Raw genomic sequence first — 27,657 nt, forward strand, 5'->3', positions numbered from 1 at the left:
TGCATACAACATTAAATTAGAATTTTTCCTGTTGATCTGTCTTGTGTCAATTTAAATCTTGACAGAAGAGTTGCCAGAAGAACTTTTAAAGGGTAGAGGTAAAATTTTTCTCCTCCACAATATCCTATGTCTTTTTTAAAGAATAATTACATTTTCCATTTTTGACAATGTCCTTAACATAGAGTGTATTATGAGGGATGACCTGGTGGTATTCATTGTGGAATTTTCATTTAAATATTGGCACCTGAGTGGCTCAGATAGTTAAGCATACAACTTCAGCTCAGGTCATGATTTCATGGTTTGTGAGTTCCAGCTCCACATTGGGCTCACTGCTGTCAGCATGAAGCCTGCGTCCTTCCTCTATCCGCCCCGCTCTCTTTCCCTCTCAGTCCCTTCCCTGCTCACACACTCTGTCTCTTAAAAATAAATAAAAAATAAATAAATAAATAAATAAATAAATATTGGTTAGAAAGATACATGTGAATTATATGGGTTCAGTGTGTATAAGAAGTGGATATCTTGTTGAAGAATGTCAATAATAGACTCTAAAAAATAAAACATGATATCTGTATTTATCATGTTTTTTAATGTCAATATTATTATGATTTATAATATCTTCTTCTGGGAAACAGTTAAGAATCAGAATATCATTAGAAACTTGTACAACAATGATTTCCAAACCAAAACAATAAAATATGATAAGTGAAGGTTAGAAATAAAAATAGCATCAAATGTCCCATTTATTGATCACTTTATTTCCATGAGTATGTAATTACTTAGTATTTATAATTTTGCTCCATAAATGTTTTTTTCTTTTTAAATTGCGATGGGAATGCAGCTATGTAATAGTTACTATTCATGAAGAATACTCTAGCAAAAAGCATAAATTCATTATTGCAGAGATGCAATATTAAATGCTTCAATCTGATTTATTTTAACCATAAAAAAACAATGAAAATTGAGACTTGCTTTAATGTTTAGTAGAAATTTTTATATACCTAAAATAGTTTTTTATGGATTTTTGCAAAACTGCAATACTTATAAGGTACATACTAATGTCAACATCTGAAAGTATAAATTTCAGTTAAATATTCGATGAACTGGCTCAAACTCTGAATTATTGGACTTGAATGTATTTCATTCTAATAGAAATTTGCATGCAATTTTCTCTTTGCAAATAGGTCAAACAACAGTTAAAGCATGTGTGTGAATATACAATTAATTTAATTTTCCTAAGTCACAGTAAAAATGACTTAGTTATCTTGTTTACTTTTATGATTACTGTAGAGAAATGTAATTTCAAACTTTACAACAACAATCTATCACATTACGTCTTCTAGTCCAGTCTGAGGATCACTTTATGTTTTTTGTTTGCTTGTTTTTACTTTTCGAGCATTTTGGAGTCAGAAGCCTGAATTAAATGAAAAAAACAAAACTGTTTTTTGTGCTATAATCTTGAACTTTAAATAACTGAATTGGACCTGTGATTTAATCATTGGTCAGAGCCAGGTCTCTGCACCTGAAAGAAATCTTTTCACCCAGGTTTCATTTAGAGAAGTATAAGAGTAAAAATCCTAAAACATTGTTTTATAAAGAGTAATTTATTTTTGTTTAATTCTATAAAATACAGTAGTCTTAACCCTCCACCCTGTGAATTCTGCTATTGCGAACACCACTATTTAAGAATTGTTAAGTAGAAAGCAGATAATTAGTTCCTATTTCATCTATTAGAAATGATATGAATTTAACTTTTAAGTTATCACATTACTGTCACATTTATTTGTAATTAAGTATTTTATGCTAATTCTGAATCCATAACTTGCTGTTATTAGCATACAAATGTAAGCAATATACATTCATAATTCTCTTTAAAATATTAAGTTAGACTGCCCATAAACTAACGAGTAATAAAAAAAGAATCATGCAATTTCAGTTGCCAGTAGATTTTCTACAACTTATGCCTTGCTGGAATAGAAATGACTCAAAGTTCTTTTGTATTAGAGGAACTGTGAATATATGAAATAACCAAATGGACACAATACAAACATTCTACAGAATAAGAAAATGACAGGATGTTTATTTTAAAATTTAAGCTATTGATTTGGAATTTAAAATTTAAAATTGTGTGAACAATAAATAGTAAATGAAGTTCAAAAGAAAAGATACCTAAGAATTGATTGAACATGATTTATGAAATGTGAATTATTCAATCAAGCCATTTTATCCTAATTTTAAACTTAGAGTTTTTGTCTAAATAATTGTTAATTATTCTGACTCCTAAAAAGTGTTATATTCTAGTGTGTGTGTGTGTGTGTGTGTGTGTGTGTGTGTGTGTGTTTCCATTAAAGGATACCAAACAAATTAGATTTTTTCCTCACCAATGTCCACAGCAGCACTTCCAATTTCCAATACAAATCTTCACATATCTAGTTTGGTTATAGGTTAACCCAAGAAATGTTCCCTCCTTGGTATAACAATTATATTCATGTAACATGTGGAATGGATCACTTTTTGACTGGATGTTAACCTTGTTATACCTTCAAAGTCTCTGCCTCACCCACTCACTGATCATGGGACTTCTTTATGAAGACATTAGTCCATAGACGTAGATGAAGTAGAAGAATTTCCTAGCAAACATTCCACAAAATCCCTTTCCATTTGTTTTTGTTTTTGTTTTTCAATGAACAAGGTAGAAAATGGCCATTCCATAAATATTTAAAAACAACAACAACAACAAAACCCTCTTCATAGAACATTCCCATATCAGTCAGGCAACAAAAGATCTCTTTATGTTCTGTCAGAGTAAAAATAAAGTCTGAAGATTTTACTGCTTATTCATAAAATTGAGGCAAGGGAAACTCTCTGCTGCCATAAGTTCCATCAGGGAAATGAGGGCTAGGTTTTATAAAGTTAAAATGTGAAACACTGAGACCGTCTCTGATTAGCAAGTATCCTATTTAGGTGGGAATTGAGGAAGTTGAAGGAACCATCTTCAGTTACTTTTGGGAATCTTTGGTTAGCTGCAGGGGTCAAGTGAGCAGTCTGGGCATACCTCAGAAGAGAAAGAAATGTTCAGTGTTAGGGGTGGAGAATTTTCTATAGCCAGCTACTTCCTGGAACTAGCTGGATACTTTCTGTACGTGTGTGGTCAAACTGTCATAGTGATCGTGGTCCTTATGAAGTGGGGTGGCTCTGATGGCAGGCAGATTTTCATCCAGGTTAAGCATTCTTTAGGAATAGTATTGCATTGTGTCTAGCTCTGAGTGCATACTTTATTAAAGTTATTAATAGTTCATTTCTTTTACTTTCTTGTGTAGAAGAAAATAATAATATTAACCTACTTAAGTAAATACAGGATTTGCAGAAATATTAAAATGCACATGCTAGAGGATGCCCAGTTTTCGTCCCAGATTTCCATTATTGCTACCTTTTCTTTTTTGCAAGTGACTTCCCCTGTCCTGTGAACTTTTCCTAGCTGATAATCCTCTGAGGTTCACAAAAATAGTTTCCAGAAAGTACTCTTTTCATGGTTGTCAGCATTATACTGAAAATCTCAAGCAAAGGGCATGAAAATAGGAGCAACTTCCAGCTGTAAGTTTTGACTAACGCTGAAAACTGGCACTTGAACCAAAACCATAATGACAGGTACTTAATTTCTCTTAAGCTGCAACATCCCTGAGCCTGCCTCAGTGGGGCATCTTTGGGTCTTCAGGTGCTTCCATGCAAGTTGGTTGAATAAACCTTTTAACTTCTATTTTAGCCACTTAAATTCCTTTTCTGATAGATATGTAAATTCTATCCTATTCTTGGGGCAGTGATTTCAACTGAATTTCTCTCCCTTCTGTGAAAATGAATTCTGTTGCCATTTGCAATTTACCTCAATATCCTTTTACTTCATATAAATTTGTGCCTTTTTCACTTTTTAAGTTAGTTTATAACATCTGTCTATTCCCTCATATTATATGAGCAAAATAAACTAGATAATGTGTATTCATTATTATACTGTATGCAAGTCATGATTTTACCTTTATTTAAAAAAATTATCTTTTAACATCTTTGTAACCATTTTAAATGGATCATAACAGTTTCTGAATACAAAACAGTCTTAATTTTTTAATGTATTTAAAGGATCATCTTATGTATGAAATTCCTGTACAAAAGCAAAGATGGGAAACAAAGTATGAATACTTATGTCAGAACTTATTAGACTAATACAAACAGCATGCAAAGGGACAGAGTATGTTCCAGTAATTGGCAACTTTTGGATCCCTTTAGTTTTATTTATTGATTCCCTGAATATTAAACACAAACAGTTGAATAAATAGAACCAAACTCTAATAGCCTGTCATACAAAATAATCTGTCATACAAAACAGATTAATGCAATATAATGAGAGTTTATAATAGTTCTACCACATGTATCAACTGTGAAGAAAAGAATATTTGTGAACAGAGTGGATAGAAAAAGATAAAGATATGCTTGAGAGCTAGTGCTGAGCAGCAAAAAATCGTTAAAAGTTAAAGGAATCTCTTCCACTTGCATCACACTTGGGAACTATTTCTCTTTCTGATACAGAATGTCTTTCACAGGGAAATACAACCATTGTCAATCTATTGATGTCTATTGATAGCAATTTCCTTTTCTGCCAAACACAAAGTAAGCAACACAGTAAGCTACTGGACACATTTTTCAATCTTAGGTATCTGAAGACTCTTTCCAACTCCTAAAATTCCATAGCCATGGGGAGATATCAAAATGATGAATCTTAGATCCATGCAGTAGAGGTTAGTTTGCTGCAGAACTGATTGTTATGGACTTTTCACATGGTCTGCATGGAAGAGTTTCATCATTTTGACTTTTCCTGCCAGTACTTTTTCAGAATTTGTGTTAGTATACAGAGTTTGTATTCTGCTTACCAATATAGAAGGTGTTTAAGCCATTCAAATATGATTTCTTTATTACCTTGAGGAATGTTGTTATTAGTTAAGAACCCAAAGGTCTCTGCTGTGAGAGAGGACAGGAAAAAACAGAGATGTTTTAACTACAGAAAGAAAAGAACCAGTAAAAGAAAGAATACATCTAATAGTGTATAAATAATATTTATAGTAAAAACAATAACAACAACACACTAGCTAGAAAGGATTTACTGATTCATAGTTTATGTGAAATTATAATTAATTTGTTTTGGTTTTCATGAAATGCTAAAATGAGCATTAGAGGGCCAGGTTTTTATTCCAGTTTTATTGCTTACTAGTTATGTTATCTTTTAACACATCACATACACAAATTAGTTACTGTCTCTTCAGTAGTAAAGTTAGATGAAATTAGTAATTTCCAAAACTAAATAATGGTAAGGGTTTTAAATCTACCTGTGACAAAGTTAGGAAGGTAAAAAAAAATGGGCTTTATTTTTATAAAATTAAATATGTAAGTTTAAGAAGTTGTCTAATAGTAAAATCCTATCTTCCATATTATTTTGAGGTTATATAATTTAAGATTAGGTTTGGCTGAAAGTAACCAACATGTTAAATTTGCAATATTTATTAGATATATATATATGGAGCTCTCAATAGGCAAATAAACAGGTTTTTGTCATAAATCATAAGCTTCTGAAGATCATTACTTGCTCCTACTTAGGTTTTTTTATTATTTTTTGGTTTTGGTTTTGGTTTTGGTTTTTTGTCCAACCTATACTCTAAAATGGGCCCATCCTTACTGGTTCTTACGCTACTAAAACTTGTATAGATGATTTACAATTAGAAGGAAAAGTAATTAAGGAATATAGGAACACTACATACTACTTTTTAATGATCACTGAACCTACTATGTTTTTCATGTGGTGGATATAGAATGTTTGTTGGTTGGCAGACTTCTCAGAAATAGACGATTTATTTATCTCAAATTAGAAGACACTGATATTTAGCCTAGCTCCCCAGAATTCCTAAACAGAGTCTGACTCCTTCACTTGCTTTCAAGGACACTCTAACCTCTACCCAAATTCCACAAATGTAATACATAGGTGTTTGACAATTTTATTCGCTGTATTCTACTTGGTGTCTATCCTGAGTAAAATAGAAGAAGGAAAATATTCTAAAGAGTGAAAATCCTTTAGAGTCAAGACAAATGGGCACCAAAAGGTCTGCCTGAAGGCATGAGGAATTAAGGTTCTCTCCTTATCTGTTCTTAAACACAATTGCTAGGTCTATTGCTACTTAAAACTACTCCTTGTTTGATTATTACTCTCTCTCTTCACTTTTCACCTCATATAACCAACCATTCTTTAAACAATGATTTACTCTGGACCTATTATATATCAGGCAATATGCTAAACATGAATGAAGAACAATATAAGTTTTCAAGGACCCTGAAGTCTAATGTGAGAAATACATATTTCAAAAACTAAGACCTATTGAACATAGTTTTAAGCTATCAGAATTCAGTACTAGGAAAAGCTCAGGAAGAATGGTTATTGGAGGCACACATTGTGCACATTCTCAGATTTCCTCTATCAACTACCGCTACCTTTTTCTTCCTTATAAGTTATATGAAACAAATCACCCTTCCACCTCTAGATTTAAATGAAATGTCCTACTGCAGGGAAAGCAATTTGGCTTCTGTCCAGCCTCTGAGATGCAAGATGATGCAATCTGAAATGTTAGCTTCCTATGTCCTACTTTGACTAACGCAAGAGAGATAGAGCAAACAGGGGCTGGTTATACCTCCTCTGCCTTTTTCTCCTTCGTGGTATACAGAGTGTATATCGGTGTATATTCTCCTTACAAACTTTCCAGATAAGCTCACATGCTAAGCAAACATGCTGAGCTGCTGGGGACCAGCTTCCGGTTCCTTTCCACAGTTCATATCAAGCAGGCAGGTAAGATTATAGCACCTTATTGCTATATTCCCTTGCCTTTTTTCTCTTCATCTTTACCACCTCACACTGCATTTCCCCAACTATTGACATTGAAACTTTGCATCTGGCTCTGTTTCTAGAACACCTGGGACAATACCCATGGTTAACTTTGCTTAAGAACAATCATGGTTTTATGATATAAGAAGCAAACCCGTACCTTGCCTAAAAGTCAGATTAAAAAAAAAAGTGTGACAATATTGGCATCATTTTTAATGCAAAGAAGAATTGCATTCTTATAAAATCAAAGTGAGCCATATTCAAATAGCATATCTAGCATATCAATTATGGAACAAATCCTATTGAGGACAGTATCTCTGCATACAGCTATAAGATTGTATTTTGCAGTCTCCCAGTTTAGGAATTAAGTTCAAGTACAGTATACAATCTGGCCTCAATCATGTTTGCTCAATAAGCCATTAACTTGATTTGGAGCTGTATGCACCTGATATGGTATATTCACAGCCCTATCTACAGGCTCACCTTTTATCCATCTGTATTGTTATGTGATTGTTAATATAAAAATTGTTAATATAAAAATTAAATTTAAAATTGTGAAAAATAATTCCAAAGGGAAAAAAATCCTATAATTTTATCATGTCATTAAAATTTGATCTAATTTATTTACAAGATAGTCAAATGAAATGGAAACAACTTCAGTTATTGAAGACACAGCCACATACTTTAGTAAGAAGAATGAAAGCAAAAGACAGATCCTCTCAATAAAACATGGTTTCTCAATTCTCCATAAAAGAATTTCTACCTCCAATACTTACCAATACATAAATAGTTGATCATAGAATGTCCACCATATAACAAATACTTAATGGATGAATAAATAAATTTTGACAGATCAACAGTCTACAGTCCACTACATAATGCAATATATTTACAAAAAAGAACTAGTTTTGTGGAATACCTATCTTACCAATTTAAAAAAATGCAACCATCTTTATGAAGTTTCTAATAGTGTCAAATGACAAAACTAAAACAACTGAGTAACAAGTTGAAAGGAAAACAATCCATGAATTAGGGGAGTAGAATATCTCATAAGCAGTGAAACACTCTTCATGAAGGATTTTGGGCAAGAACGAGTTTTACTGAATGTGAGACAAGACAATGCAGAAACAGCATAACTGGCGAGGAGGTCAGGGAATTCCTTACAAGGCTAGCAGGTCCTGTTTTCTAGGGGAAGCTACCTAACATTAAATTGAGGAATTGGACAGATTGGTTGGTTTGTAATAGGTTTCCTTGACAGGTATTTCCAGAAAGTGCAAGCTGACATAGGGTTAGATGTGGGATGTGGGCCAGGTCATGAGAGTGGGCTCCATTTTGTGGATTCTGATAAATGCATTCACTTTATCAGTGGTAAGAAGCAGTAAGTAACCTTCTTTCTACTGTTTCTGGAAGAATAGGCAAGTAGATACTGCAAAAAGGCTTTATAATTAAAACGCAATCCTGGAAATATCACACCAGACATAACATTTTATATATTGCCTAGTTTGGCACAAAGTAAGATAAATATGCACTACACCCCATGCCTTAATTAGATCAGTATCCTTTGTTCCTCCAAGTTTAAGGCTATCTGTAATTTCAGTTACAACACTTCACCCAGAATAGACCAGACTCTGAAAGACTGACTTTCATTTGCCTAACTTAGAGAAAACTGACTTTTAATCCTATCAGGGCATAGAGCTTTCTAGTAACTGAAATAGTTTCTACTCCTTTTCTTAGTAACAGGCTTTCTGGAGAATGATGGGGAAATTAGAAGTTTATGTTTATGGAGTTACCACATTGTGATAATTTATTTGAAACAATAAATATTTCATGTCATTTCTGGATTATTCCAATTTTTAACTTTATTCTTTCTTAGGCTAGAATATCCTTACTTGTTGCCAGCTGGGAAAGCTGAAAAAATATTAAATAAAATATTTCTGAGATTATAGCAGGATTTCTAATAAAGAAGAATGACTGAATTACAAATGCATGGGGAGAAGTCTCTGCCAGTGGGTGGTATTTGTATTTTAAGTGACAGCATTTCATGGATCATAGGTTCAAGCAAATACCCATTGTGCTAGACATTAAGCGCCACTTAGCAATAGAGATAGAGCAGTAGAAAACATCTGGTTGTGGAAAAGGAGCCAGAACTTCTCAGCCCCCTTGGATGCTAATAGCATTGGGCAAAGGTCATGGTAGAAGGCCATCTGGCTCCCTGTGTAAAGATATTTAGAGATCTTTCCTATCACTGCAAATCACCAGCATATTTGTAAGAAGCAGTAAGAAAATCTACTAAGTAGTAAATATTTAACCACCAATTTTAAGTATCTGATATTAATGTTTCATTACCATTATTGCTACTAAATGTTAAATTAGTACTACAAGCTATTGAAACATGAACGTGTCATAGTAATTACAAATTAACAAAACTATATTATGATACAAGAAAAATCATTGCTCATAGACTGATGCTATTTAGGCATAGGAACTATTTGTAAAATTGTAATTTAGAAGAGAATTACTTTCAGTAAATATTATTTTCTCTTTCTGATTTTTCCTTACTTTTTACCTTGATCATATTTCTATCAAAAATTACTTAGTGAAAACCATATGCTATCATCCATTTAAATTTAAATATTTTTTCTCTAAACCAAAAGAAAATGTACCAGCATCTACTGCATATGAGATGGTATATTTGTATTTAGAACTCAGCAAAATTAAAGCCTTAAAGAACTGTTGGGTTAGCTATAGAAAAAGATGACAGAAATGTTCGCAAAAGACTATTCTGTAATGTAGTATAATATATGCTTTCAGAGAAACCTGCACTGGCTTTTATGGGGGAGTGGTCATGGAAAATTTGACCAAAGAAATGTTACCCAAGGTCTATCTTGTGTAATGAATAGGCATTGACAAATATTCTTTGCTTGATCAAATTTTAGTCAGGCTCCTAACCCTTCTCCTAGGCCCATCTGTACACTTTCTTGTAAAATACAGTTTTAGAAAGCATCCTGATAAGTCAGTTAAGCAAGAATACACCTACCCTTGAAACAAATCACCCTTGATTTGTAATTAAAATTTCTCCTTTCCCAGGCTTAGTATCTGATCACCTCTGGTCTTTGTTCAGTAGAAATTCTGTTAGGCAACTTCAGTACATTCAGAAAGTACTATTCACAGAAAGAACTAAAAAATTAATATAAGTAGTATTGTAAAAATGATTAATATACAACCAGACGAATTTAAAATTAAGCTATATTTACATGTAACTTGGGAAACATAAAATGATGTGGGTTCACTACTTGATAATTTGAGAAACTTGAAAAATTAGATTGAAATGTGTATTTTTAAACTTAATACTAAACATTCCCATTAAACAAATACATTAAACAAATACCATCTATGCCACATTGGAAAGTAAAGCCAAAGTAAAAGTGGTCTTTATAAGTAAACAGTAGGTAGAAAAAAAGTATAAAATAACATAAAATGCAAATTGAAGTAACAATAATATATCTCAATATTATAAAATATAAACTTAATGTGTAAGAAACTGAATTCTCAGGTAATGATAACAAATTAAAAGTAAAACGTATTCCCATCTAAAATTTAATAAAATGAACATATATATGTATGCATGTATGTATATATATAGTCAACATATGAAACATAAAAGCAACCCTAAAGTTAAGAAAGAAGTAAGAAACTGATATGACAAACTTGCAAGGTCTCTTTCAGATAAAAAATGACATGCACATGGGTTGAAATTCATTCACATAACAACTAGAGGAGCATAAAAATATAGCTTCATCATTTTTTACCTAATTTTTACAGAATCATTTACTACTCACTCCATATCCATGAGCTCTCCAACATTTCCCATTCTCTTCATTGTTAGGCAATCTCTGGGTCTAATCCTGGGAAATGGGTTATGAATGAAAGAATATTATGTCATTTCTATGCAGAAGCATCTAAAACTCATTACATAAACTCTTTCCCTTCAACTCTCTCTTCTTCTGCTGTGTAATTCAAGATCTCAATTTGGGTTATTGATTAACTGTGTGAGGTATAGCTCCATTGATCTGTGATAGATACAAAGCATTAGCAAGATGTAATACTCTGTTGTATTAAACCACTGATTATTGTGGGTAAATGTTATACTATAAAATCTAGTTTTTCTGCAAAGGGCAGGATGATACATATTTTAGATTTTGTGAACTATTCTGTCTCTTTCTTAAATACTCAACCCTTCCTTTGTGCCACAATGGCAGCTATACACAATACATGAACAAGTGAGTAGACCTGTATTTCAATAAAACTTTATTTATATAAACAAGCAGTGGGCCAGATATGGCCCCAGGATATAATTTGTTGACATTTGATCTAGACTATATAGGTAATAAAATAACATGATATCAATCATGTAATCTTACTTGCTGGATAGCAGAAATCTAAGTTTTGGTTCTATATAGTTCAAAGTTTAGAGTTCTCTATTTAGGGGTACCTAGGTGACCAGTCAGTTGACTTCCATCTTCAGATCAGATCATGATCTCACAGTTCATGAATTTGAGTCCCTGCATTGACAGTTCAGAGCCTAGAGCCTGCTTTGGATTCTGTGTTTCCCTCTCTCCCCTGCTGGCGCTCTGTCTCTCAAAAATAAATGTTAATTTTTTTTCAGTGTTGTATTTTGACAGAAAAAAAACAACCTCTCTTACTAATTTCACCTTACTCTTCACTTTTTTTTCAAAAACACTGTCTGGTTGTATGATGGTAGGGAAGTAGGTTAAATTATCTTGCACTGTCAGTTGGTTGTGTTCTCTGTACTTCTTGATGCTGGGCAGTGTGCTGGTGTTTGATGCCATAGCTGGTATTTAATAACCTAATTATTTTCTGAATTGAACAGGACGTTCACACACACACACACACACACACGTGTATACATATATATATATATATACACATATATAAATATATATATATATACACACACATATACACAGTGTATAGCTATATAGTTACTAAATAAATTTAATTCCTAAAAGGAGCATGTAAAATGTCATGTCATACACAAGGGAAGTTGCATAAAATTAAAAAAAAATGAGTAAATTGTTCACCCTAAACTTATTAGTACTGCGGCCAAGAAAAAAAAAGAAAAGGTAAGCTATTGGGATTACATCAAAATAAAATGTTTCTGTTCATTGAAGGAAACGATCAACAAAACTAAAAGACAATCTACTTTATGGGAAAAGATATTTACAAATGGAATATCCAATAAAGGGTTAGGATCCAAAGTATGTAAAGCAGTGACACAATTTAACACCCCCTCAAAAATAATCTAATTTAAAATGGGCAAAAGAGACATGAACAGACATTTCTCCAAAGAAGACACAGAGATGGCCAAAAAACACATGAAAAGATATTCAAAATCACTCATTATGAAAAGTAAGTGAGATGATTCATTTTCAGAAATACCAAATAAAAGCTGTGTTGTCTAGTTAACAACAGGTTTACAACCTATGGAAATATGTATGAATCTCCAACAATGTTGTCCCAAATACCTAGATACTACACTTCCTGGTGCTTCTTCCCTTCTCCATTTTGTGGGCTTATTTTTTTTGTGGGTTTGGAATGAGCATGCACCTAAGAATTGAAGTCTCTGCATCACCTCAAGGAATGCACTTTTTTCCTTACATGAGCATAGGTGACTTCCCAGTAAGGCTGTAACCTCTGCAGTACTCAGCCAATGAGGAGTCAGGGGAGGGACTTGCATGCTAGGAGATAAACTGCTTGCTGTATCCACCCAAGTGTGCCTATTCATCAGACACCTGCTCTTGCAAGAACATTTATTAAAGCCTTGCTTCACTGGGCTCTAAGTCTCTGCATCCCTCCTTTGATTGGGTCAGTGGATGTATTGCTCACACATATCATCAGGGAAATGTGAATCAAAAACCACAATGAGATATCAGGATGGCTAACATCTATCAGAATGGCTAAAATAAAAAGCACAAACTATTGGCGAGGATGTGGAGAAAAAGGAGCTGTCATGGACTGTTGGTAGGAATACAAACTGGTGTAGCCACGGTGGAAAACAGTATAGAGGTTCCTCAAAATGTCCTTGGTTTCAGAATGTTTGTTTCTCAATGTCCTAGTAACCTTTTATATGACCACAGTTTATGCTAAAGCATTAACAATGGATAGCAAAACCTTCTGTATACAAGTTTGTCTTTTTCAATATAGTTGAACGATCGCTAGCCATCTGTGACTACTTAAAATAATGAAAATTTAAGTCAGTTCTTCAGTTGCACCTACATTTTAAGTGTTCCCTACACATCTGACTAGTGGCTAATACATTGGATGGTGTGGATGGAGCGTATTTCTATCAATGTAGTGCTACTGCATAGCACGGCTATAGACAAAACCCAATACAACTGTCTACCGTAGAGTAGATATTCCCTGGTTAGGAGACCTTTCTACTGCCTCGGGCAATAAATCTCCTGGTGTAAGAAGCTTGGTTTAAGGGATGAAAGGTTATGAAGGGAAGTGACTTAATCAAGAAAATTTATCATTTTAGTATATGCAACTTCTTTTATGCAATGTTATTCCTGACACATAGCAGAAAATGCCACAAATTTTTACCTAAATTATAACAATCCTTATGAACACAGTGAAAGGTTTTGTAGTGAGAGAAAAGTTGAATAGATAAAATTCTTTATAACATACATTAAATAAATCTTCTCCAATTTGAAGAGAAAGGATGTAATGGAGGCAGAGAGGCAACCTGGTGGGTAGTGTTAGTGAGCCAACACAGAACGCCTAAATTCTAAAAGAAGAAAGACCCCTTCCTATGGAACAGATGTAATGAACTGTTACTGACCAATAAGAACACCTTCCGATATTCAACCTTTTAATTTTTCCCCCTTGATTTCTTGAAAGAAGCACTGGGAATGAGAGAATAAACCTGGAATTATAGCACGAGCTAATTTTCTACAACAACAAACAGGTAATAAAGGAAGACAAAAGAAATGTGAAATAAGGCAAGAGTCACTGAGGAAGAGAAGGTCCCAGGGAAAGACACAAAAAGTGCTACAGGGCCCCAAACATTAATAATGACATATCTGAGGGGCGCTTGGATGGCTCAGTCAGTTAAGCATCTGACTTCAGCTCAGGTCATGATCTCCCGGTTCATGAGTTCGAGCCGCACTTCAGGTTCTGTGCTAACAGCTCAGGGCTGGATCCAGCTTTGGATTCTGTGTCTCTTCTCTCTCTGCCCCTCCCCTGCTCACTCGCTGTCTCTCTCAAAAATAAATAAACATTAAAAAATAGTGACATATCTGCAACTCGTATATTGTGTGCTTGTTTTATTAATCAATTAATTTACTTATTTCACAGGCCTAGAGAAGAACTGAAACAGTTATTACGCAGCAGTAGTTTAAATCTGGAAATTAATATCCACAAATACTGATGAACTTTTATCAGGGTGAAAGCTTGAAACTCAAAGACAGCTGCCATGTAAATGAGATACATATTCAATGTGTGGAGTTGTATGGGAACGTTAGAAGAATTAAACAAAAATGGAGCAGAAAATAAATCATTGAAACTGAGCTGTTGCTCTCCTCCCACTTACTTGTGCAGTACAATAGTGGCTACAATTACCCACCTCTCAAATTACATGTTAAAATAAAGTTACTCAGGGCCTAAAAGAGGCCAAGAGGCAGTCCAGGAGAATTCACCCTCATTGCCTATGGATGAATAAATGATAAATATAGAGCTACCTATATGTAACAATCATGGGTAGGCTACTGTGACCAAAAAAAAAAAAAAAATAAATAAAAAATCCTGCTACAGACAAAAGAAAGGAATAAAAAGAAACAAACATGCAGAACAAAGGAAAAACTTTAGAAAAATTATTTTGAAAGAAAATATCCCAACATAAGAGATACTACTTTGCAATAAATATTTTGTGCCAATGCTGTAAATGAAATAACATAATATCTATGAGGATACTCAAAATCATGAAAAATCAACAGAAGGAAATGAAAAGGAGACTGCAGAGAAAAAGTAACAGAACAAAAGCACAAAACCAATATGTAACTTAGAAACAAGGAACACATACATATATCACAGCTAAAAATTTAAAAGGATCCCCCCTCAAAAGGGCAAAAAAGAAACTTGAGATAATTGCAGAGAATACAGAAGGAGAATAACATGAAATAGTTAAGAGAAATCCTCATCAACATAGAGGATTGAAAGCAAAACCTAAACACTGATTTTCTAAAAATAATTCAAGTATATAAATAAAAAGGTACAGAAATGGAATGAAAATGCGTTTGATAATAAAATGAGGATGCCACTTTCAATTAAAAATAGAATTCCTAATAATCAATACTAGATATACTGTTGAAAAAATTAATAATAATGACAAAAATTGGTAGGTATACAAGAAGTCATCCATAATTAAAACAACTGACTTCAAAGTTCTCCCAAAAAAAGATTATTTTCCCCAGGAGTTAGTGTAACAAGATCAATAATTTTTTAAATAAATAAATAAATAAAGCCTGACATAAGTCATCAGAGTATGAATGCAGCAGAAAGACATGCGCAGAATTCTAAAACATGGAGAATTATGAGAAAACAAAGAAATTCTAATAACCAAAAGACAAATCAAAACAAAGACATGTTTTTAAAAATTTTTTAAATGTTTCTAATGAAGAAATACAACCTATAGCATAAATGCGCTGGTGGTGAGTACTGGATTCCTTTCAAAATCAGGGGCACCTGGGTGGCTCAGTCAGTTAAGCATCCAGCTTCAACTCAGGTCATGATCCTGCAGTGTGTGGTTTCAAATCCCAAGTGGGGCTCTGTGCTGACAGCTCAGAACCTAGAGCCTGTTTCAGATTCTGTATGTCCCTCTCTGTCTGTCCCTGTCCCACTCACACTTTGCTGCTCTCTCTCAAAAATAAATAAACATTAAAAAATGGGGACTATAGTTATAAAATGATGCAAATTAATCTATACACAATAAAAAGCAAAAATAGTAAAATTACAATGAGTTGGGGAGAACTGTAATGCTTACTAGCAAAACGATAGAAAGCAGAGGAGTCAGGAAGAAGTGTAACTGAATTAATTTTATGATTGATGTCTTTGAGAGTAGGAGTCTTTGGATAGTTTTAAACACCACTGAGAATGCAGTGCTTACTACCTTACAACTCTCAAGTTACTACCAGAAAAGTTGGGGAAAAAATCAACATAGAAAAAATATTAGAAACAAAACCAAAAATTGTTATTATTTCAGATGACACAATAAGGACTTTAAGTTTACATTGGTCACTATAAATTAGATACACTTACATACTAAACAAATGTACTCTTTTTGTGTTACCTACAAATGAGGTTTTTTTTAATGACTCAGAAAACTGCATAAAAAAAATAAAGACCATCAATTTACCTAGAAAGAGTTGGCAAAAGTTAAGATTGATATTAATTTCACATTGTAGTGACCAATCACTCCCCACACTAAGACCAGTCTTATCTTAAACTCATTTTGAGGACAGAGTTCTGGCATAGTAATTTAACGGTCTAAGGAGCAATTCTACTTTATTGCTTATTCTCTTCCAAAGTTTTACTCATTGATAGCATACTCAACCACCACTGATATAGCCATTTTAGCTATATCCATAACAAAGTTCTGTCACATATCCTAACCATCAAAATTAGGGAGCCAGTAAAATAAGAAATCTAACTTTGAAATTGGAAAGTATTAAACTGAATATCCATAATCCACCATTTGTCTGTGTGGGTTTAATATTTAAATATGAATATGACTAAATAAATCCTTGCATTGATGACTAAATAACTAAAATAAATTTTGCAGGGCATCTGGATGGTTCAGTCAGTTAAGTGTCCAACTCTTGACTTAAGCTCAGGTCACAATCTTGTGGTTCATGAGTTAGAGCCCCACATTGGGCTCTGTGACAGCATGGAGACTGCTTAGAATTCTCTTTCTCCTCTCTCTCTCTGCCCCTCCTCAACTCATGCTCTCTATCTCTCAAAAATAAATAAACTTTAAAAAATAAAATAAAAATATATTTTGCAAAACACAAAGTATTTAGCATGTAACGGACAAATAAATGTTAGACCTCATGCTTTATCCCAAAACCTTTATTCCTACTGAGTTTCTACCTTCCTACTTTCTCCTTAGTCACACTTTTACTCCTATAACAAATCGTGATTCCTCAAGCTCTTTTCCTTTCCTGATAGATTTCAGGAAGGGAACATTGTCTTCCAACCCTCCCACTTTCCTAATGCTTTACCCACTTAAATACAAACTCAAGCTCTGCCATCCTTAGACTATGTCCTACCACTGAAAATTCAGCTCTTATTAACACATAGGTGAGTGGGCATAAGGACAATACTGATTTAGATTATTTTGTTCCCATGTAAAATAGTATTTATTTTATACCCTAAATACGTATAATATAAAAATCCTTATGCTGCTCAGGTAAAGATTTACAAAATTACTTCCCCATTTAAATATCATTAAGATAAATCCATCTGCCCTTCCTCCATTTGCCAAGACAAGCCATGAGGCTTAAAGAAATTTCATGCTTAAAAGACATTATTTCTTAAATATTTGCTAAGGTTTTTTTTTTTTTTTCAGAATTGACATTTCTAGGCAGCCGTGTTGTCTTAAGAAGCAATACCATTTGTTGTAAGCTATAATACCTACTCCTTTAGCCATAATCATAAAACTTTTCAAATAATGAACATCAGTTAAAGATGAACTTCTAAAGGACGTTCCTCATCGTTTCAAAAAGGAACTGCCATGACATAAAAGTTCACAGCAATTTTTGTGTGTCTGCAGAGTAAAATGCTCTTTAAAATGTGAGCCATCTATTTTTTAACATGTAGGTTAGCTGTACATTTTCACTTGACTGAAACTATAATTTTGCTTTTAAAAATTGTTATATATGTATATGTACATATATACATGTATATTTGTAAATTGTTAATATATAACACACATATATATACATATATATTTATAAAGTGTGTTAAATTACTAATTTCCCCCAAAATCTTCCTTCATTTGACCAACATAAAAAAGATTGAAATTAACTGCCTAGGCCTTATATTTTATATTAACTTAAGTTGCAAAATTAGAATATAAAAGTATTTGTGTAAGGAAATTTTCATCTTAACCTTAAGTTATGTAACATGCATTCAGGATGAAGACACGTTCATGAAATAGTTTGCAACCAAGTGTAAAAGGCATAACGAAATCTGGAAAACTGAATTAAGGAGGCGGGGAGCCTACCTGTTGATTGGGAGAGAAAACTTAAAATGTGAGCAATAAAAATAGATCATCTGAAGTTCAAATGTAACCAAGCAGCACTTTATATTTTTCTTGTACTTGGAGTTCCTGAAAAACAAGGTAAGCATTTGGCCAGTACAGGGAGGGACGCCGGCGTCGCGAACAACCCCAGGCGGGCGGGGCCCAGAGAGGTAGAGGTGGTGGGCGGTGGCAGCAGCGGCGACGGTCACTGCCGATCACTCCCGCGCATGCGCCCAGGCAGCCTAGGCGGAGCGCTTTTCTTCCTTGCCCCTCTCCTCCCGCCCAGAGTCTGCAGCCACCGCTTCCAGGCGCCTCCTTCCCACCCACTGCTCCACCTCTCACTGCCAGGTGAAGGGGGAGCATAGTAGGGTGGGCATTTCAGAGTAAAAATGGCATAAATTTCTTATTAGCTTTAAGAATAAACTTGGCATGTTTGGGGAAAATTTGATTCCATTGATCTATTAGACCACATAAGGGTTAGGACATTGATAGAATTTAAGAAGCGTGTTAGACTAACCTGTTATTAAAGACTGATCTAGATGCTCTCAGACATACAGCTTGGAATGAGAAAGATCAAAAGACTATTCAGAAAACCATTTCAGTAATCCAGGCAAGGAGTAATGAATTAATAAGCAAGACAATGACATTGAGAATTGGGAAATATTGATTGAGAGACATTCTGAAAAATAGTAAACTAAGTGTCTTGAGCGGCTACTTGTAGACAAGACCAGAGAAAATTCAACTTTATTTGGCAATGTCTAATTTTAGGATATATAATGGTACATAAATAGGGACGTGAGATAGAACTATTGTTTTTGAGAGAAAGGTGTTTATCTTGTTTAATACATAATGGATTTGAAATGATATGTGGGCATTTTCAAGAAAGTGTCCAATAAGTAGAATATGAAGAAGAAACTCCAAACCACACATCTGTTCATGTTGAAGTATACTGAGGAAGGAAATGGTGGTTGAGCAGAAAATGAAATTTAATGGGGAAGATAAAGTAATTGGGCATTTTCCCACCAGAACCAGGAAGAACTTAATCACATACATTGGCAATTAGCCCTGGAAAACCAAAAAACAATGCCATTTGTAGACTAAGATTTACACGAAACTGCCAAACTGTCTTACAAAGTGGATGTATAATTTTACATTCCCACCAGCAATGAATTCCTATTGCTACATGTCCTCATCTGCGCTTGGTGTTGTCAGTGTTTTGGATTTTGACCACTCTCATAGGTGTGTAGTGGTATCTCATGGTTTTTGTACATTTCATTTCCCTGGTGACTTACAATGTGGGTCATCTTTACATGTGTTTATTTGCCATCTATATATCTTTTTTGGTGATGTGTCTGTACAGGTCTTATTTTTTAACCTACTTGTTTGTGTTCATACTGTTGAGTTTTAAGAGTTCCTTGTATTATTTTGAACAATAGTCCTTTATCATATATGCTTGTTGTAAATATTTTCTCTAAGTGTGACTTGTCTTCCATTCCCTTAATAGTGCGTTCCACAGAGAGGAAGTTTTTAATTTTAATAAAGTCCAGCTTATCATTTTTTTCTTTCATGAATCATGCTTTTGGTGGCATATAAAAAGTTGCTGCCAAGCTCTAGATTTTCTTTAATGTTGTCTGTTAAGAATTTTATAGTTTTGCTTTTAAATTAATGTCTAGGGTTCATTTTAAGTTACTTATTATTTTGCATGTGGATATCAGTTGTTCAGAACTATTTGTTGAAGGCTAGCCTTTCTTCATTGTTTTGGCTTTTCTGTGATGCCAAAGGAGTGGGTCTTTTTCTGGGCTTTTCTCCATTGATCTCTTTGTTGTTTTGCTAGTACTACACGAGCAGCTTCACAGGAAGTTCTAAAGTCGGGTGGTGTCAGTTTCAGACTTTATTCTACTTCAGTATTGTGTTCGCTGTTCTGCAACTTTTGTCTCTCCATATAAACTTCACATCAGTTTGTTGGCGTCCACAAAATTACCTGCTGAGATTATTATTGGACTTGTACTAAATCTACAGATGTTACACAGTTTTAATTCCCCTACCCAGTTTAATTGATTTCATATCTTAGTATTGGGATTTATTTATTTGGATTTATTCATCATGAATGCAGAAAATGATTATAAAGTTTTCCATCATTCAGTTGACATCAAGTTAGCTAAGAGTTTGCATATAAAATACATCATTTGTCAGGGAATTTTTTTTTTAAGATGATTTCTTTTTTTTAATGTTTTTATTTATTTATTTATTTATTTATTTATTTATTTATTTTTTTTTTGAGAGAGAGAGACAGCGTGAGCAGGGGAGGGTCAGAGAGACACACACACACAGAGAATCCAAAGACAGGCTCCAGGCTCTGAGCTAGCTGTCAGCACAGAGCCCGATGCAGGGCTCGAACCCAGGAACCATGAGATCATGACCTGAGCCGAAGTCGGACGCTTAACTGACTGAGCTATCCCCTGGGAATTTATTTCTTATATCATCATTCAATAGTTACTTTTTGTTGTAGGAATGATACTTAATTGTATCTCTCTCCGATTTTACATTTTTTGTACATATTTATAATATAGCTGACTTGGTTTAGATAACTGCAATTCAATATTATTTACATCTTAATCCCCAGACCTGTGAATAAATTGCATACATTGCCAAAGGACTTGCAAAAGTGATTATGAATTTTGAGAGAGGGAGATTATCCTATGTTATCTAAGTGATACCAATACAATCACAAGGATCCTTATAAGAGGCAGGCAGGATGATCACAGACTTTGAAGGTGACATGGTCATGGAAACAGAGAGCAGAGGGATAGAGAGAGAGAGAGAGAGAGAGAGAGAGAGAGAGAGAGAGAGAGAGAGAGAGAGAGAGAAAGAGAGAAGTAAAAATGATACAGTGGTAGAGAAAAGATGCTATCTGCTGAATTTGAAGACGGAAAAAGGGAACATGAGCCAGAGAATACAGGCAACCCCTAAAAGGTAGAGAAGGCAAGAGAATAATTTAGACCTTAAAACTTCCATAGGAATAGGTTTGCATCAGCCTTGATTTCAGCCTTTGAAACAGATTTCTGACTTTCAGTTTGCAGAAATGTGACATAATAGATGTGTGTAGTTTTTAACCATTAAGTAGTCCATTGTATCTTCTTCAACCTTCTTCTGTTTAAACGGTCCCTACTGTATTATTTGTATCATGTGTTGTTAATAAATTTTATCATGAATAACTGGAAGCAATTTCCAACCATCTCTCTTCATATGTGTATAAGCTTGTGTATATATACATACATTTATGTTTTAATGTGCAATTATGTATATGTCCAAATATACACATATACACTTACATATGTATAGCTACACATATAACAAAACTAGAAAAAGAAACCTGAAATTTCATTTAGTCAAATATTCTGTCTTATTTGAATATATTCTGTAACTCAGCCTTCCAGTGTATCATTTCCCAGTGGTATGAGAAATCTCAAATATTACTTGAAATTTAATTCTATATGTTGTTAGAATTAATTTCAATTTATTTAGTAAAAATTTTGAATATAGGGGTGCCTGGGTGGCTCAGTCGGTTAAGCGTCTGACTTCGGCTTAGGTCATGATCTCACAGTTTGTGGGTTCAAGCCCTGCGTTGGGCTCTGTGCTGACAGCTAGCTCAGAGCCTGGAGCCTGCTTCAGATTCTGTCTCCCTCTCTCTCTGACCCTTCCCTGCTCATGCTGTCTCTCTCTGTCTCTCAAAAATAAATTAAAAACATTAAAATTTTTTCAAAAAATATTTTAAAAATGTTTGAATATAAATATGATTAATTCTATATTAATTTCAAGCTGGTTCAACTTATTATTATATGTGCAAAGCATGTTTTAACAAGAAGTCTAAAACGTAAAAATTGGTTGATATATTTCAGTATGAATTTGAATGGGGAAGTAATTCATTCTCAAATGTCCCTAGATTTTTTTAAACACAGTAAAATAATTTTAATGTAGTTTACAAAGTATAATAAAATGCTACTGAAAATAAAGTTATTGAAGAAATGATACTTTTTTTGACTTAGTCCTTCATAGATAATAGATGCTATAGATTTCTGTTCACATTCTTTCTCACTAGCGTTTAAAACCTTTTGAGAAATGTGCATATATGTATTTATTTATATATTTATATGCATATTTAAATATATATAGTTTACTAAGTTATTTTCTTTTAATAAATTTCCCAAAATCATATTAAATCTGTTTATTTTAAATTATTAAGAAAGTTTATAGTAATTTTTCCAATAAATTCTCTGTGTATTATTTTAGGATACAAATTCTCTGAAATTTACTTTAGAAAGAGTATTAGATCTGGCAGCTGAAACAAATTTACACACAACTGTATGCATCTCTACAAGTATGACACAAATTAAAGTTAATTTTTGTCCCTGTGTAACTATTAAAAAAGTCTTATACAGTATAAAAGATATGGTGATAGTAGCACTGGTGATTCCAAAGTAAAAACTTATAATATTTGCTCATTAATTATGCTGTAAGCCAAAGCTTTTTTTTAGAAGGATGTTCTAAATAGTGCATTGCCAAAATATCCTTTTCTTGCTGTGAATACTGGCGCTAATGACTAAATGCTGTGATCTGCTGCAGAGCATTGTCTTTGACTTCAGGAAGCTGCCTTTCCTAGAGAAATGTAAGATATTATACTCCCTTTGGTGATAGACAACTGTATAATATGAAGATCGAAGCCCAGCCATTTAGTTTCAAGGTAGAAAGATTGATTGATTTTGCTATTTATATTCCAGAAGCTGGAAGAACAGCTTTTCCAAAAAAAAAGATGCCTATGTATGTATGTCTCTGTCTCAGGGATTCTAGGTCCTTCTCAGGAACCTAGCCTAAGACAACTTTTAATTCTTATTTACTATGATTTTGCATTATGAATAGATGGTAGGTGTATGTATTTCCTGGTCAGATCCATGGTGATAATTAATTGTTTTACTCATTTTTTATTTTACAGGTGTTAACAAACACCTTAAATTTTATTTAGGTTTATTTATAGCAACAGTAGAGGACACTGTTGAAAAGGAAAACACAAGCAGACAGGGTGTACTGTTATGGAGTGTTTTACTCATTTTGAATAATTGAAACAAGTGTGGGATTGTGTTGATTGATTTTTAGATGATAAAGAACCTTTTATTCCTGGTATTAATCCCAGTTGATTATTGCTTTAGTCCATTTGGGATGATATAACAAAATACCATAGATTGGGTAGCTTGTAAATAACAGCAATGTATTATGCACAGTTCTGGAAGCTGGTAAGTTTAAGACCAGCTTGTATGATTTATAAATTATGATCTTACTACTTAATTGATCTATTTAGTAGGGTTTAATATGGTTTCTCTATTTTTTAATTAAATATCCATATTTTTTTCTGTTTTCTATTTTTCTCACCTATTTTATATTGATCATTTGTTTTATGCCTTCTTTTGGATTGCCTTCTTTTTTTATCACTGCATTTTTATCCTCATTTCCTTGCTTGTTTCACATTTTCTTAATCTTCCATTAATATTACACTGAAAATTAGTACATTTGCCCCACTTATTAAAATTTCATATAAATTAGGACTTTTTAATCACTTTTAGAATATGCTAGAATTTTCTCCATCTGCCTTTTGTTCTACTACCATATTGTCTTTTAATCCTTTGTGTACATTTTAAACTCCATGACATATTATTATTATTATGTATAAACATAATTTGTTTGGCTCTATTCACATATTCACCCTATCTCTTGCTTTTTGTTAACTTCTTTATCTCATAGGGACAATTTTGTTTTGCCTGAATTCCCGTAATCCTGGTTTCATTGTAATGAATTCTGTTTTTTTCCAATATCTTAATATTTAAAAATTTTAAAGTATATAATTTCATATTGAATTCCAGCTTCACTTTTATGTTGTTCTACATTTTATCTTATGGTATTCCTTTTTTATCGTTTTTGCTCTTGTTAAGAAATCATATTTCTTTCATAGTGATCCTTAAAGGCAATATCTTATCTTCTCTACCTTATCTTCACCTTTTAGAAGTTCTACTCTTGATTCCAGGTGAGGCTTTCTTTAAATTTGTGCTTCTTGGAATACACTTCATCTCTTGACATTCTTTTGATTCCTTTCAGCAAAATATTGGAAACCTCAGCTTATCTCATGATCTTTGTAGATACTACTTAGTCCCATAAACTTTCTCTTCACCTTATGGAATGCTAAATAAACCTGTTGTAAACCTTGAGAATATGTCTCATATAACTTTATGCTATTTAAAAAATATTTTGCAACATTTTTCCTCTTTATACTTCAGTCTGGGTATACCCTTTTCACTTATTTTCTAATTCATAATTTTCTCTTCCAAAGTATCGAATGTGTCATTAATTTCCTGTCGGTTACAAGCTTTAGTGTCTAGATTTCTTATTTGGTTATAGATTTAACCATTCTGCTGAAGTTATCAATCTTTCACTTAATTTTTGAACATGTCATTAAATTTGAATAGCTCATATATGTCTATTTCATATAAGTTGGCCTGTGTGCCACTTATTTTTCTATGTGTGCTGGGAGTTTTAGTGCACTCTTACCTTTTAAAAACCTAATTATCTTGGTTTGAACAAGATATTTTGCCTAAAAAAATTTAGGCACTAATATTAGTTCAAAACTAATATTGAACTTCCCTTTAATGTAACCTGCTACCTGAAAGGTTTTACTTTGCTTCCAGCATGCATTTAGGATAGTAATCCGTTATCTTAACCCAATTTGCAGTTTAATTATTTGCAGCTGATGTTTTAGAGAATTTGACTATTTATGGTTTACTCTTATTCTGAGGTGTAGCCCTTTTGGAGTTCCAACTGAAACTATGGTGCATGGTTGGAACTTAGAAAAATGACTAAACATGAGAATATGAAATAAAACAAGTATGTCTTTAACCACCAACACACAGGGAACAGTGTGTGGCTGGACACTCTTGTAAATACTTCTCTCTTTCTTGTCCAAAGCTCTCCTGTCACCTCTCTGGTTAACTGAAGGGACTTACAGCATTGAAAATAAAAACATTTACAATGGCTGATTTCTTACAACTCTTCTAGCAATCTGGGGAAAAGAACATGCAATTGCAAGTTGTCTCATGAAAGGATTCCCTCACGTGGCCTGTCTGAATATCCAAAGGGTGACTGCTGGAGTAAACCCCCACACACAGACACACAAGAAAACACACGCATGAACCAAGATCAACCTGCAGAAACATCACAGTCCAACCTCTTAGTGAGGATCAAAAATTCTCTAACCCACAACAGGGACAACCCTTGACATTTCTGTTAAGGTGATATTTCCTGGATTGTGCCTCAGGGAGTAAGCAGTACATGTGACACACAACATAAAAAACTGCTACATGAGAATCATCTCTCCATGGACGATCAGCCTCATCTAAACCAAGATTCACCAGAATCTTAACTTTTATTTTTTTCTTTTCTTTTATTTATTTATTTATTTTGAGAGAGAGAGAGAAAGAGAGAGAGCAAGCGCAGCAGAGAGGCAGAGAGAGAGAGGGAGACACAGACTCCACAGACTGTCAGCGCAGAGCCTGAAGCAGGACTTGAACTCACAAATCACGAAATCATGACCTGAGCCAAAGTCAGACACTCAACCCACTGAGCCACACATGTGCGCCTATTTCTTTATCTTTAAGTTAACCTGGAGGCATGATGAAAATCTTACAAAAATATCTTATAATCACTGTGAAGTAGGAAATTGGGCAGAGGGAGTTTGAGGATTTAAGCTCCTCCAGTCCAACCAAAGTCCCTAGAGTTAGAGAGGAGAGAGATTAGATCTTCATTTATTTTATTTTATTTTATTTTATTTTATTTTATTTTATTATTTATTTTTGTATTCAATAGTGGACATAGAACCTGTATGTTTTTCAAATTATCCAATAGATCTAAGCACAAATCCTGGGCCATGAGAAGTATTTATTTGAAAAACAGCTATTTTGATTTTCACTTACAATCAAAACCAAATTGGAATGATTTAGAATACACAGTGAGTTACCACTATGGAACAGCAAGCAAATCACATGGAGATAGTGAAAAAAACAGACACTACCAAGAAGGTTGTACAGGGCAGGGGAAGAGCAAATAAAAAAGGAAGAAACTGATGAGGACTCAAAAGCAGATTAACGTCTCTTGTGAGCACAGCGCCGCAGCTGATGACATAGCTCTGCTGTGAAGCCGAGGGAGTGAAGGCTGCAGTTATTATGACCTCCTGTGTACTCATGAGATCCCAGGAGATGGAAGACCAACCAAGGCACTAATTCATCTTTCCTGGAGGTTTCACTTATCATTTAACAAAAAGACAGGCATGATTTTTTTCAAAGATTAGGATTTTTTTTTTTCTATTATGTTACCTACAGATAGCAAAATAAAACTTCATGCTTTATGGAGCATGTAATATATAGGGCTTATCATTCCACTTCATGCAATAGTGGTCAGACATACAGGAGGAACTGAAAATAGAGGCAAAAGCAAACACAATCATATTTTCTAAAAAAATACACACTATTACTTAAAATCCACAAATCAACATGGGGCAGTCTATATCTTTACTGTATAAAAATTCTTTATTATTTTAAATTTCTTAAATTCCATAAAATATGTAGTTTTATTATTTGTAGTTTGCTATTTATATATGTACCAGTTTAATGAAGATAAAATTTTACTGTAACAAGTGATCAGAAGGAAGGTCAAATATTTAAACTTTTGCAGGACAAGAAAACCAGTGTGTGTATATATATAATCTTAAATAAAACTACTCAATATTATTGTCTCCATCATATAATTAATAGCAAAATGGCAAAACGTATATAGTACTTCCTGTTTGCCAGAACTGTTTTAAGGACTATAAATACTTTTTAATGATTGTCCTAAAGTTGCAATACACATTTACAGCCAATCTAAGTCCACGTTTGAATAACACAATAGTGATTCACAGCAGTGCAGTCATCGTATCACAGAGCATGTCCAATCCCTCGCCCCCATCCCTTATGCTGCCTACTTTTCCCTTTAGGGCCCTTATCGTATTAATCATAGCTATTTTAAATTCCCTGTCTGGTCATTCCAAAATCTGTGTTCTATCTGAATCTGGTACTGATGCTGGCTTTACGTCTTTAGACTGTGTTTTCTTTCCTCTTAGCATGACTTGTACGTTTTCATTGAAAACCTACATTACATATCAGGTAAGGGGAACTGATGTAAAAGGCCTAATGTGAGATTTTAAGTAAATCTGGCTAGTTCACTGTATTTAATGTTTGCTCTAGGTGAAGGTCCAAGAGGTTTCAATTCCTCTCGTGTTGCTGTGTTGTTTGGGCTCCCTTACAAACTTCTCCAGGTGCCCGGTACTCCTTCAGCTGTAATCCAGCGCTAC

The sequence above is a fragment of the Suricata suricatta genome, chromosome 1 (assembly GCF_006229205.1).
Source record: "Suricata suricatta isolate VVHF042 chromosome 1, meerkat_22Aug2017_6uvM2_HiC, whole genome shotgun sequence".
Lineage (NCBI taxonomy): Eukaryota > Metazoa > Chordata > Mammalia > Carnivora > Herpestidae > Suricata > Suricata suricatta.